The following is an 11783-nucleotide window of genomic DNA, read 5'->3' as shown; positions in this document are numbered from 1 at the left end:
TAGGACTAATTGACCTATATCCACTTAATGGATTATTGATATTTGTAATTTAGAGGCTACGTGCTCAACATGTTTTCATCAATAAATTTTTAATTACCAAAAAAATAACTTGGAGGTGGGACCACATCTATAGGTGTTCTTTTTGGATCCTTAGTACATTGCCACACACACACACACATAAAATCTTGTTGTAATTAAGATTGGTTACAACATGATTGTAACCTTATTTTTCTAATCTCTTGTCTTATTTTTAAAATTTATTTTAATCATCCTTAAAAAAGATTTTCAAAATAAGTTGAAAGTGACTTATCATCATGTCATTTTTAAAAGTTATCATTATCCATGTAAAAAGACTAGATTATCTAACATTAAATAATTTTTGGGAACAAAACAAAGGGTAAAAAAAATAAGGTTTCAACTTCTTAGTTCACCTACCTGGTCACAACAAGATGTTCTTTGCCCAGGAATGCACGGCAATGCAGGTTATGCCCAGACATACGACGTGGGACGGGGCAATCATTTCGATCATTCAACGGGGCAGGCCGATCATTTCGGCCCCCCCCCCCCTCCTCAATGTGTCTGGGCGCATCCTGCACCTCCAATGTAGAGAACATTTTCTCTAGATGCTCTACTAGTCCAACTAGCTAACCTTGACCACCGGTTCAGTCTGAAAATAAGGTGCAAGTCAATGGATAGTTGGATCAGACCATCAAGAGCTCTGGTCCAGGTTCATGCAGCCGGTCCAATTTTACGACGTTAATAGATATAAAACTTGCATTCTTTTCATCGTGGAAAGAATGTAAGTTTTATATCTATCCCCATGAATAGCAGAAATTCTACCCCCGATGTATTATCACACGAGTTTTCATTTCACAACATGACCCCTACATCCCACGCAAAGAACACTCCCCCAAAATTCACTTTCCTTTCACCGTTATCTTGTCTTTTTTAATTTTTGAAGGGAGAGTCTACTGGGTTTCGGTTGGAGAAAGTGGCCAAGAGTAGATGAAGAAAGTGTAGAACCCAAGCTTTGCTTCACTTTTTACCGAAAAAATAGCTTTGCTTCACTGCCTGCCTCTACTTTGACCAGAACAACAATAGAATATCTTTTTCAGATAAGACTTATTAGAGAGAGATCTAGAACTCGTTATGAGATGTCAAAACAATTGATTGGTTCCCAGTACTTGTGTTTAACTCAATAATAATTTCATGTCCATATTAGTTAGTTAAGAGATTCGTAGGAGCCTAAGCCAACGACCCTATTAGACCTTATCAGAAAGAAAAAAAAATTAATTTTTTTAAAGTACTGTTCTTATTAGTTAGGTAGTCTGTCACATGAACACCTGGCCATGAATTCCAGAAATTTTTTTATTTTTATTTCTTTTCAGAGAGGAAAGAACACACACAGACATTCAAATTTTTCCACAGCACACATCGATTTCCCACTGGCTTTTGGGGTCACTTATTTTCAACGTTTCTTAAAGTGTTGCCACTTGCCAGTAATAACTACCTAACATGCACAAACATACAAGAGCTAGAATGTTTGATTGATCCATGCAAAGGGTATGACCTACTGAGCCTGAACAGTCTGAGGCCCACCCAATCCATTTCTGGAAAACTTGATTTGATTCTCCAAGTTTGGTCACTAAACCTTTGGAATTTGAGAGGCAGAGAGAGGCAAAATAGTCAAAAGTAGATTCCATTTGTGGGTGCATAACTTTGTATATTCAAACAAGAAGATAAAAAAAAACCTCATACATGTGTTTGAGAAATTTTCTCATAAGAACTGATGATATCAATATGGAAAAATGATATCTACTTGGTGGTGTCCCCATGAAATGATGCTTTTTGTTTCATGGGTAGATATCTAGGCGTGCTCTTCCATTGGTATAGACTATGCGATCAAGTAAAGATCTCTTGCCCAATCAATATTATTAGATAGATATTATGGATATGAAGATAAAAAGTTTCTTAAATCTCAAGATAAAGATGATTCTAATCAAGCCATTTTCTGAACATGTCCATGAGTGCTTACCGTTATATCTCTTTCCTTGAAAGGAACCATACTCTGGGTGTGAGAAAGAGATGTAGAATGGACTGGTGAACAAGAAGAAAATGAAAGAGGTAGTTAAGATCAATGATAGCTTAGTGGAAATTTACAATTTCAAAAGAGAGAGAGAGAGAGGAGAGGAATTTTTACACATTCAATTCTATGGGCTGGGAATCCTCATTAATTAATTACATGGAAATTTCCAAACATAGATTAGGCTAATCTTAAAGCTACTTAATCATGTACTTCAAAAGTAAATGGGAAAGGGAGCACCTAACATGGGAAAAATCCAGCATTTGTAACTAATAATTAAGACAATTTTAGATGAATAAACTGGTAGAAAATAACTTCCTCTGCATTATTACACAAAAAACAGCAAGATATCAGATTGAGAATGAAGAAGTCCATAACCATGTATCAAGAACATGCATCCTTTTTGTAACTTGGGTCCATTAGCAGCCCTAAGAGAAGCCTGAGAGGAACACACATGTTAGGATGTCAACGCATAAGGTGAAAAATAATCCCAAATCGGATATGAAAAGTAATGTGAAAGAGGGGGGAGGGAGGGAAGGGTTTATAAAGACTTGGCACTCTCTCCTTAACAACTAACTTTTAAGTACGAGTGATTGTGACTTCCACCCCATCCATTCGCCAACCATCTCGTCGATTATGGGGTAAACATCTCTAAGCTGGCAGTGTATGCTACTCCAACACTAACTCTATCTCTCTCCTCCCTGTCACCATAATGGCGTATCCGATCAATGCCCCTTGATTGGTGTGCTCCCCAACCCCACCAGCTCAGAGAACATGAGCCCTTTGATTATATAGTCTGAATATTTTACCTGTTGCTTCTTTTTTTTCTTTCCCAGGGGGAGGGGGTGCATGTTCGGGGAATTTTTACTAAAAAAAAAAGAATGAAATCAGGTGCCAGAATTTTGATGCATGACATAATTCAACAAATTATTACAAATAATACCACTAATATATCATCAAACTGTAGTCAAGCTTACAATAACAAAACCTCAGAAACCCAAAAAGAACCTTGACAATGCTAAACAAGATCTGTTTAAACGTGAACTTAGTGTACATTTTTCTCTGCAATTGAAAAATGAATGTAAGAAAAAATTGTTGAAAAAAAAAAGGGACTGGCAAAGGGGGTAAAAAAGAATGAAAGAAATCTACAGCAGTTACAACAAATTACAAAGACCAATCACTAGCTCATTGGATATTGCCCAGTTGAAACACCTTCCAGAAACATAAAACATGTGTCTACCTCTTATATTACCATCCCCGAGGAGTCGATGACGAAGTAAGCAGGGACCAGATTTGCCACCTCAAGGCTGCTGCAACACAGCACTGAACATCACTTTGGAGTTTGGAACACTAATTGTAATCTATCTCTGAAATTCTTGTAAACTATATTTGCTGTTTCAATGACTGTAACTTCAATTTTGATTCACATATTCAAAGAGACTAGCTAGCTAATATTTTCCTCGCAACATCTAGTGGACTCCATGACTGTAATGCTTGTGAAATTCGATCACCAATTTCCAGATCAGCTGTACAGGACAAGGCCCCTAGAATCTGCAGAACCTGCCCAGGCCCTTCATTAAGTCCTTTCCCCTGTAGAGGAGACAGTAGAGTATCCAAGTTTTCATCCTTGGCCTGATGATTGCACCATGCATTGACTGTATTGAACCACGTACAGCCTGAGACAGTGGAGAGTTTAACTGATCTGTGCAGGCCTGCTTTTTTTTCTTGTTCTTTCCAGATGGAAGCATCGACCAAATACAAGCCTGGACAACAAGACCTTGCCAAGCCACGGGTTCTGTCACGATCTGTAACAAAACCGATAGATTACCTCCTGGAGATCTGATTATTGGTTGCAAGGATCTGAGCCTCCCAAGGGTGTTTCTTTCAATTATGCCATCCACGATGTGCCACAAACTTGGCAAGCAGATCTCTTCATCTGGAAGCTCAAGTTCATGTGAACCCAAGTTCTATGCATTCAAAAACACGGCAAAGTTCATCCAGTCAACTGTCTCCAAATTAAAAACCTGGCTCTATGAGAAGTGGAGGTAGTTACAAGCGGAACTTTTTAACAGTTAGTATGCATCATAGATCATCATTCCAAAAACAAAGTTCATATGATTGCTTTAGGACAAGACATTCATATTTGCTACACTCCTGAACAAACAATTAGTTATACACATAAAAGAAGCATTCTAGAGCTCTGATGTACGGTTCAATGAGATTTGTGTTCCAGTTTAGAAACAAGTCCAAAAGAAATCATTATATAAAGGGATTTTCTTATGGACACCCCAAAGGAGTCACAAATAATTTGTAACCATACGTTTTTGTCCTTCTAGTATAACACACTTCTTCTTTTCGCTGAGGGTAAATCCTGTCATTTCGTACTCGAAAAATGTGCAAGAGAATAACAGCTTTTGATAATGACATAAGGATAAGTCACTTTCAAACTATTTTGAAAACCCTTTTTTACCATTGAGTTAAAGAACTTTTGGAAATTAGAAAAGGGGCAATCAAAAGGTGGTGTCAAATTCTGAATAGACCTATAGAGTTGTAATTTAGATAGTCCAACAACAACAACCATAACCTTATCTCAACTAAATGGGGTTGGCTACATGGATCCGAAAAGATCATGACAGTAATAGAAATAAAAGCAGGAGAAGGAAGTAAAAAGGGGTTAAAAATAAAATAAAATTACTAAACGAAAAAGTCTAAGTAATAGTCAAAGCAGCATCCCAGGAACATCCCCCCTACAAGGGGTAGGCTACACAGGCCCTTGTCCTCCAAACAACTCTATCCATGGTCATACTAGGATCTAGCCCTACTATATGCATATCCTTTCTCACCACTTCTCCAATAGTCATTGTACCTCTTTTAGCTTCTTCAAAATGAATCTGGTCACTCTTCCTTACTGGTGCATCCATGGGTCTCCTTTGGACATAACCAAACCACCTCAAGCGGCTCTCACGAAGCTTGTCCTGGATTGGTGCAACTCCCACTTCGGTTCTAATACAAACATTCCTTACCCTATCTCTCCTGGTCTTGTCGTACATCCTCCTCAACATCCTCATATCCGATACACTCATCTTATCTATATTACTCTTCTTAATTGCTCAACATTCTACTCCATATGTCATCGCTGGTCTTATTGTTGTCCTGTAGAATTTTCCCTTAAGCTTAATAGGCATGCGTTTGTCACATAAAACTCTCGATGCTCCTCTTCACTTCATCCATCCTACTTTAATTCTGTGGGACACATCATCATCTATATCACCCTCTTTGTTAATAATGGTTGACCCTAGGTATCTAAAACATTCACTTTGTGGTAGCTCTCGCTCCTCAAGTTTCACCACTTCATCACCTCTCCTGGTCTGACTGAAGTTACACATCATATATTCTGTCTTTGTTCTGCTTAACTTAAAACCTCTTGATTCCAAAATTGATCTCCATAACTCCAGCTTCGCATTAATCTCTTCCACTGTCTCATCTATCAAAACAATATCATCAGCGAATAGCATACACCAAGGGACCTCATCTTGAATATGCCTGGTTAAATCATCCATGATGAGTGCAAACAAATAGAGGCTTAGAGCTGATCCTTGGTGTAATCCAATTGTAATTGGGAATTCAATACTTTGTCCCTCTGCAGTTTTGACACTTGTCACCACACCCTCATACATGTCCTTAATTATATCCACATAGTTACTTGAGCTTCTTCTCTTCCCTAGGACATGCCAAATGAGCTCTCTAGGAACTCTATCATAGGCCTTTTCTAAGTCGATAAAGACCATATAGAGATTCCTTTTGTAAGCTCTAAAGATTTCCATAAGCCTCCTATGAAGGTAAATAGCTTCTATCGTAGATCTCCCTGGCATAAAACCAAATTGGTTCTCCGATATATCAGTTTCTCTTCTTAGGTGGGTTTCAATGATTTTCTCACAAAGTTTCATGGTATGACTCATTAGTTTAATGCCTCTGTAGTTATTGCAATTCTGGATATCACCCATGTTCTTATAAATCGGGACTAAAGTGTTTCTCCTCCAATCATCTGGCATTTTCTTTGTACTCAAAATCTTGTTAAATAGCTTGGTTAGCCAAGATACCCCATGTTGTTCCACACTTCAATTAGGATCTCATCCGGTTCTAGTATTTTGCTTACCTTCATCTTTCGTAGGGCCTCTTTAACTTCGGCCTCACCTACTTGTTGTAGCTGCCCATGATGTGTGTTGGCTTCAAGACTATTCCTTTCCACTTCCGAATCCACCCCATCAGTCAAGGTAGCTCCATTTAGTAGATTTTAAAAATATTCACCCCATCTCTCCATAATGTCTGCATCCCGTATTAGTGCTTTGCCATCCTCACTCTTAATGCATCTAACATGGTCTCCAATCTCTGCTCTTCCTTTCTCTTATTTTAGCTATCTGATGGATCACATTTTCCCCTTCCTTTGTATTAAGTTTTTCATAAAGTTCATCATATTTCTTCGCTCTTGCTTTCCCCACAATCTTCCGGGCTTCATTTCTGGCTACATAATAGCTCACTTTATCCTCTGCCTCGTTAGTTCTTTTGCTAGGTCTTAAAACGATTTTTTTTAGTCTTAATGGCTGCTTGGACCTCGTCATCCCACCACCAAGTCTCTCTAGGGCCTAGACGGATACCCTTTGAAATCCCAAGGACTTCCTTAGCAACCTTTTTGATACAAGTCGTCATATTAATCCACATCTCATTGATATCTCCCTCAAAATCCCACCTTCCTCATAGGGCCATTTTATTGGTAAATGATTCTAGGAGAGCTCCTTGTAGTCGGCCCCATCTTATCTTAGGACAAACCTGTTTCGCCTTCTTATGTTGCCTCGTACCAAGGTACATATCCAAGACCACCAATCTATGTTGGGTGGTTAAGCTCTCTCCTGGTATAACCTTACAATCCTTGCATAATAGTTTGTCAGACCTTCTAGTTAGGAAGAAATCTATTTGACTTTCATGTTGCCCACTCTTGTAAGTAAATAAATGTTCATCTCTCTTTTTAAAAAAGGTATTTGCAATGCACAGGTCAAACGCTATAGCAAAGTCTAACACTGATATCCTCTCTTCATTCCTCTCCCCAACTCCATATCCTCCATGAACCTCTTCATAGCCTCTACAATCTTTGCCCACATGTCCGTTAAGGTCACCTCCAGTAATAATTTTCTCTCCCTGACCAACACCTTGCATCAAACCATCCATGTGTTCCCAAAATTGTAATTTAACACTCTCACCTAATCCTGCCTGCGGCACGTACGCGCTAACTATGTTGATAACCTCGTTGGCTAGTACCAGTTTGATAAATAGGATCCTATCTCCAAATCTTTTAATGTCCACTACTTCGTTCTTAAGGTCTTTGTCCACAACTATGCCCACTCCACCTCTCCCGCTTTCGTCTCCCAAGTTCCATAGTTTGAAGTCATTTAAATAGTCCCCTACATAAAAATCAAATACAAAACAAAAAGCCTGATTGGTGGAGAAAATCACACCTCAAGCCTAAAATCATCAAAATCTTTTCCCATGTGGGCATGCATTTGCATGCATTCCTCTTTTCCAAATCTGGAAAGGGATCTTGATAGAGCAGCCTCTTATGCCCCAGATACACTATCATTCACTAGGATTATGTTTCGACACGACCTCACCATGCACAAAAACCACACAATCGAACTCAAAATTTCTATGCCCTTATCCCACCCATCACATAAAATTATAGTAGCACCTAAGCTGTAAATTTTTCCCACCTTACCCATTGACCCATCTTTCCTGACACTCATTTGGAGGGTAAAGGTAAAGGCTCTATTCTATTTAGGCTAGATGGGTAGGGTAAGGGAAAGGATTATGATTCGAATTGCCTCACCGGTTACCCTCATAAGGAAATAATAATTAAAAAGATAAACATATATATAAATATTACTATACAATACATACAATTTACCCTCATCCACCTGACTCACCTAAGGGTGAAAATTCCATTCTTTATAGGTTAGTAGCAGGTTGGGTAACAATTAAGAATTTATACTTCTTATTTAAACGGGGAGGGTAAGGATGAGGTCATTCCCCAACCCTACCCTAAGATAGTTGTCGCGGCATCTAGATGACCCAAGGTGTTGGTGGACAGGTATGGAAGCAAGACCAAACGAACAAGGCAACCAAGGTGCCTGGATGCCTAGGTGATGCATTGACAACTATGTACCCTACCCATTGACAGCCCCACAGGTTTAGCCCAGCACACAGATTCCATTTCTGTACCCATGCCAAGTTGGCTTTGTACTGCTCCATGAACATGGCACACAAAATCAATATGGCATGGGTGTATGTGCATATATACAAATCGATGATGTCCACACCCACCAACACCCCAAATTTGGAACACATGACTCATTACATCCGATAAACCATTAAAAGAGTCCTTGCGAAACAACTGAATATGGTGGATAACAGTAAGACCACAGTGAGAAGCAATACCAGTTGATAGAGCAATAATACCTCACAAGATTTTTTGCCTTCTGCAATTGCAACAATTTCTCCCACTGCATCACTGAAATGAAAGCCCTGACTCTTTGCACACTGTTCAAGTAATGACTCAAGCTCTGAGGAGCTCTTAGTGTCTGGCACAGGGTCGTTGACTTCGATATTTTCCTTGAGGGATGCTACACACCGGATAGATAGATACCGAGGAAGAAGGGATCTTCTCTCAAAGATTTTGCGTGCATCTGCTTCCTTTCCCTATGTTAGTTGTCGCCATCTCTAGTCATAGAAGACAAAAGTACAAATAATGACTTTAAGTGATGCATAGGAAGAGGTTATCAAATATGACAACACTAGAGCAGGAGAGATGATGATGACAGTATACAAGCACAGACAATGAAACAAAAATCTGAAGAGAAAGGAGAAATGTTATATAACCAGAATAATCATTCATCAAAGAGCAGGGAAGGAAGCAAAGTAATATTTATCTCATCAGCCCAATTAAACTTTTCAATTCCGATATTTTGAAAGGCAATTCACATGCATATATCAAGAACTACAAGGTAGCCATTGTTCGCTAATACAGGAAATCAATGAATTTACATTGCTTCTTAGTAAATTGCAAGCACACACAAGAAGACTTATGCTACAAGACACAAGTGGTCCCAGGATACCAAAGCAGGGCAGGACAAACTATCTCATTGAATTAATCTGACGTATGTCTGGATCCCACCAAGTGGACGCCATTACAAAGTAGGTAGTACTCTTCTTGCAAGCCGTGATTAAAGTTATTTTAGTTGTATAATTGGATTTCAATTGTAAAAGAATATGCTTTGCGAAGAAAAGGTATTTCAATGAATTGACCATAGCTGGAGGTGAAAAAGTATTCATGTGGTGGTAATGTTCAATCAGAAACCACGATTAGAATTCAACAGTTTTTGAGAAACAAACAGATTGGTGAGAGTTGAGAGTTGAGACTAACAAGGGAAAGTGAAAAGGGGAAAGTATCTTCTTGTCACAAAAACAAAAAATGGTGAAATATCCAAATGGACAATATTAAGGGAAAAAATATTAAAGGGACACTTACCATGATGTAATGGACCGAAGGTCCATCAAGAACACCATGAAATCCATGCAAAAACATTACTTTGGATTTCTTGCACAAGAATTGCAAGGAGGGCAACATCAATATAATGGTTTTTGGGCCTACAGAATGAAGGTTTAATGTGTAAGTCTCTGAAAGATTCTCTTTTCTACACCACCCAAAGGTAAACTTATAAAAAGTCCAAGGAGGGAAGAAATGCTAAGATAAAATACAGACATGAATGCAACAGAAAACATACCCCACCCCCCAAAAGACAGTTCTCCAATAAGACAGAGAGAGGTTAGGTGTTGCTCTTTTTTTTTTGGTTGTCACACGGGATGGGGGAAGGGGAGGATAGGAACAAGGGGTTGAATTGGTCCCAAATGCCCTAGAATTGTCCACTCTGGAACTTCCAGAATCAGGATTGGTCACAGCCAATTCCGGTCCGAATCGGTCGATTCGACTGATCCAATTCCGATTTTTGAAACAGTGGCCACCAGCCACCAAGCATTTAAGTGCAACGATTGGACATGGTGCATGAGCTGGATTATACAAAAGCTACATCTGCAAAACATTCCATTTATTTTCTGCCCACTAGTGATCGCAAGAAGCTATAAAAACCACAGTTTATCTGTGCTAACTTTCAACGTTGGCAAAATAATGAAGAACACATTAAAATTCAGTCTACATTGAACATTGTTAGAGATACACAAAAAAAAAAAAAAAAAGCATACCAATTCCTTCCTATGGCAAATAGAGCTTCCTTCAAATGGTCCTGTAACATAAAATTAACCAGTTAATATAACGTCAGATGACATCTATCAGTTGCAAAAAATATACCTCATTTAACTGAGAACATATGAGATTCTAGGACGGGTGAGGGTGCCAACATGATATGGTAGAAGAGCAAACATCAGAAGTCCCTCTATAATGTCAACAAAGTTACTACATGTAAGATCCCTTTGCTATGTTCTAACAAACTAGGCCCCCATTTTATGCAATTGATATCGACAAAGTTACTACGATAAGACAAGTGCATTCAATTGATTATGTATAAAAGATGAGGTTTCTTACATGTATTCATTACCAAAAAAAAAAATGTATTTTTCACTTTGGGGAGATTTAGGGTTTAGATGCATACATCATCGCAAAACAAACAAACCAAAAAAAACTAGTTTGATGCAATCATTCAGATTGTTTTTTTCTAATCTTGTAATCCATTGTGAAAAGTGACACTAAAAATCAATATTTGAGCAAAATTTTCGAAGTTGTGACAGAATTTTTTTTCTTGAGCAAATCTGGTTCGATTCTTGATTGCATGTTGTTTAATCACCAAATGATGATGAAAGGAACACTACTAGAGTCACTTTTGCCAATAGAAGCAAGGAATCTAGTTGACTTTTCCATACAAAATTGATTAGAATGCCTTATAGGAGCTCTGGGTAAGTATTTTAGAGTCATTGATCGTGTTATATAATTTATAAGAGATGTTTTGAGCATATCGATAAGTATCAACCATATCGGGTCATGTATCGACCCGATACAGTTGAAACTTTTTTTAGGTATCGTATCAGTACTCTAAAGATAAGATACATATGGGTTAGTATCAGCGGATACGTTAAGATACTAAACCTTGATTTTATGAAATATCTAATTTTTTTTAAACTTCTTATTAAATGATTCCAAGCTCAAACATATTTCACAACCTACGTGTCCCTGCGGACAAGACGAGATGGTTTTGAAAGTTCCCCATACAGAACGCAACTAAGGATTGTGGTTTTATAAAAGCTCTGCCAATGAAGATCATCCAAACTCATTCATGTGGATGAGCTACCACAGGCCTGATGAATCTTCTTCCTCTTCCACTCATGTTCGCGATAGTGCTTCTAAGCATATGCACCTAGATATCAACCACCTAGGGACAACTGTCCCCAATATCTGGTGTTTGATATTATGGCATTCATAGCCATGTGGCTTATGATCTTATCTATCAGTGTTATTTACCTGTTTTTACAAGGATAAAGTGATGTGTAACTGTAGAGAGATTTAAAATTAGGGAAAGACTTGGATGATTTAAGTCACCCCAAGCACTTCTATATTTATAAGAGTAATAAAAGAATAAACATA

The 11783-nt window shown here is 38.3% G+C and overlaps 1 pseudogene; it reads right to left on the bottom strand.

Annotated features, from left to right (window-relative positions):
* Positions 1–3466: 3466 nt before the first annotated feature.
* LOC122655062 lies at positions 3467–9716 on the bottom strand (annotated as a pseudogene).
* Between the last annotated feature and the right edge of the window lie 2067 nt (positions 9717–11783).

Source organism: Telopea speciosissima, chromosome 3 (assembly GCF_018873765.1).
Source record: "Telopea speciosissima isolate NSW1024214 ecotype Mountain lineage chromosome 3, Tspe_v1, whole genome shotgun sequence".
Taxonomy (NCBI): Eukaryota; Viridiplantae; Streptophyta; class Magnoliopsida; order Proteales; family Proteaceae; genus Telopea; species Telopea speciosissima.
Note: the sequence above shows the minus strand (reverse complement) of the source record. Positions and strands in the feature narration are given on the sequence as shown.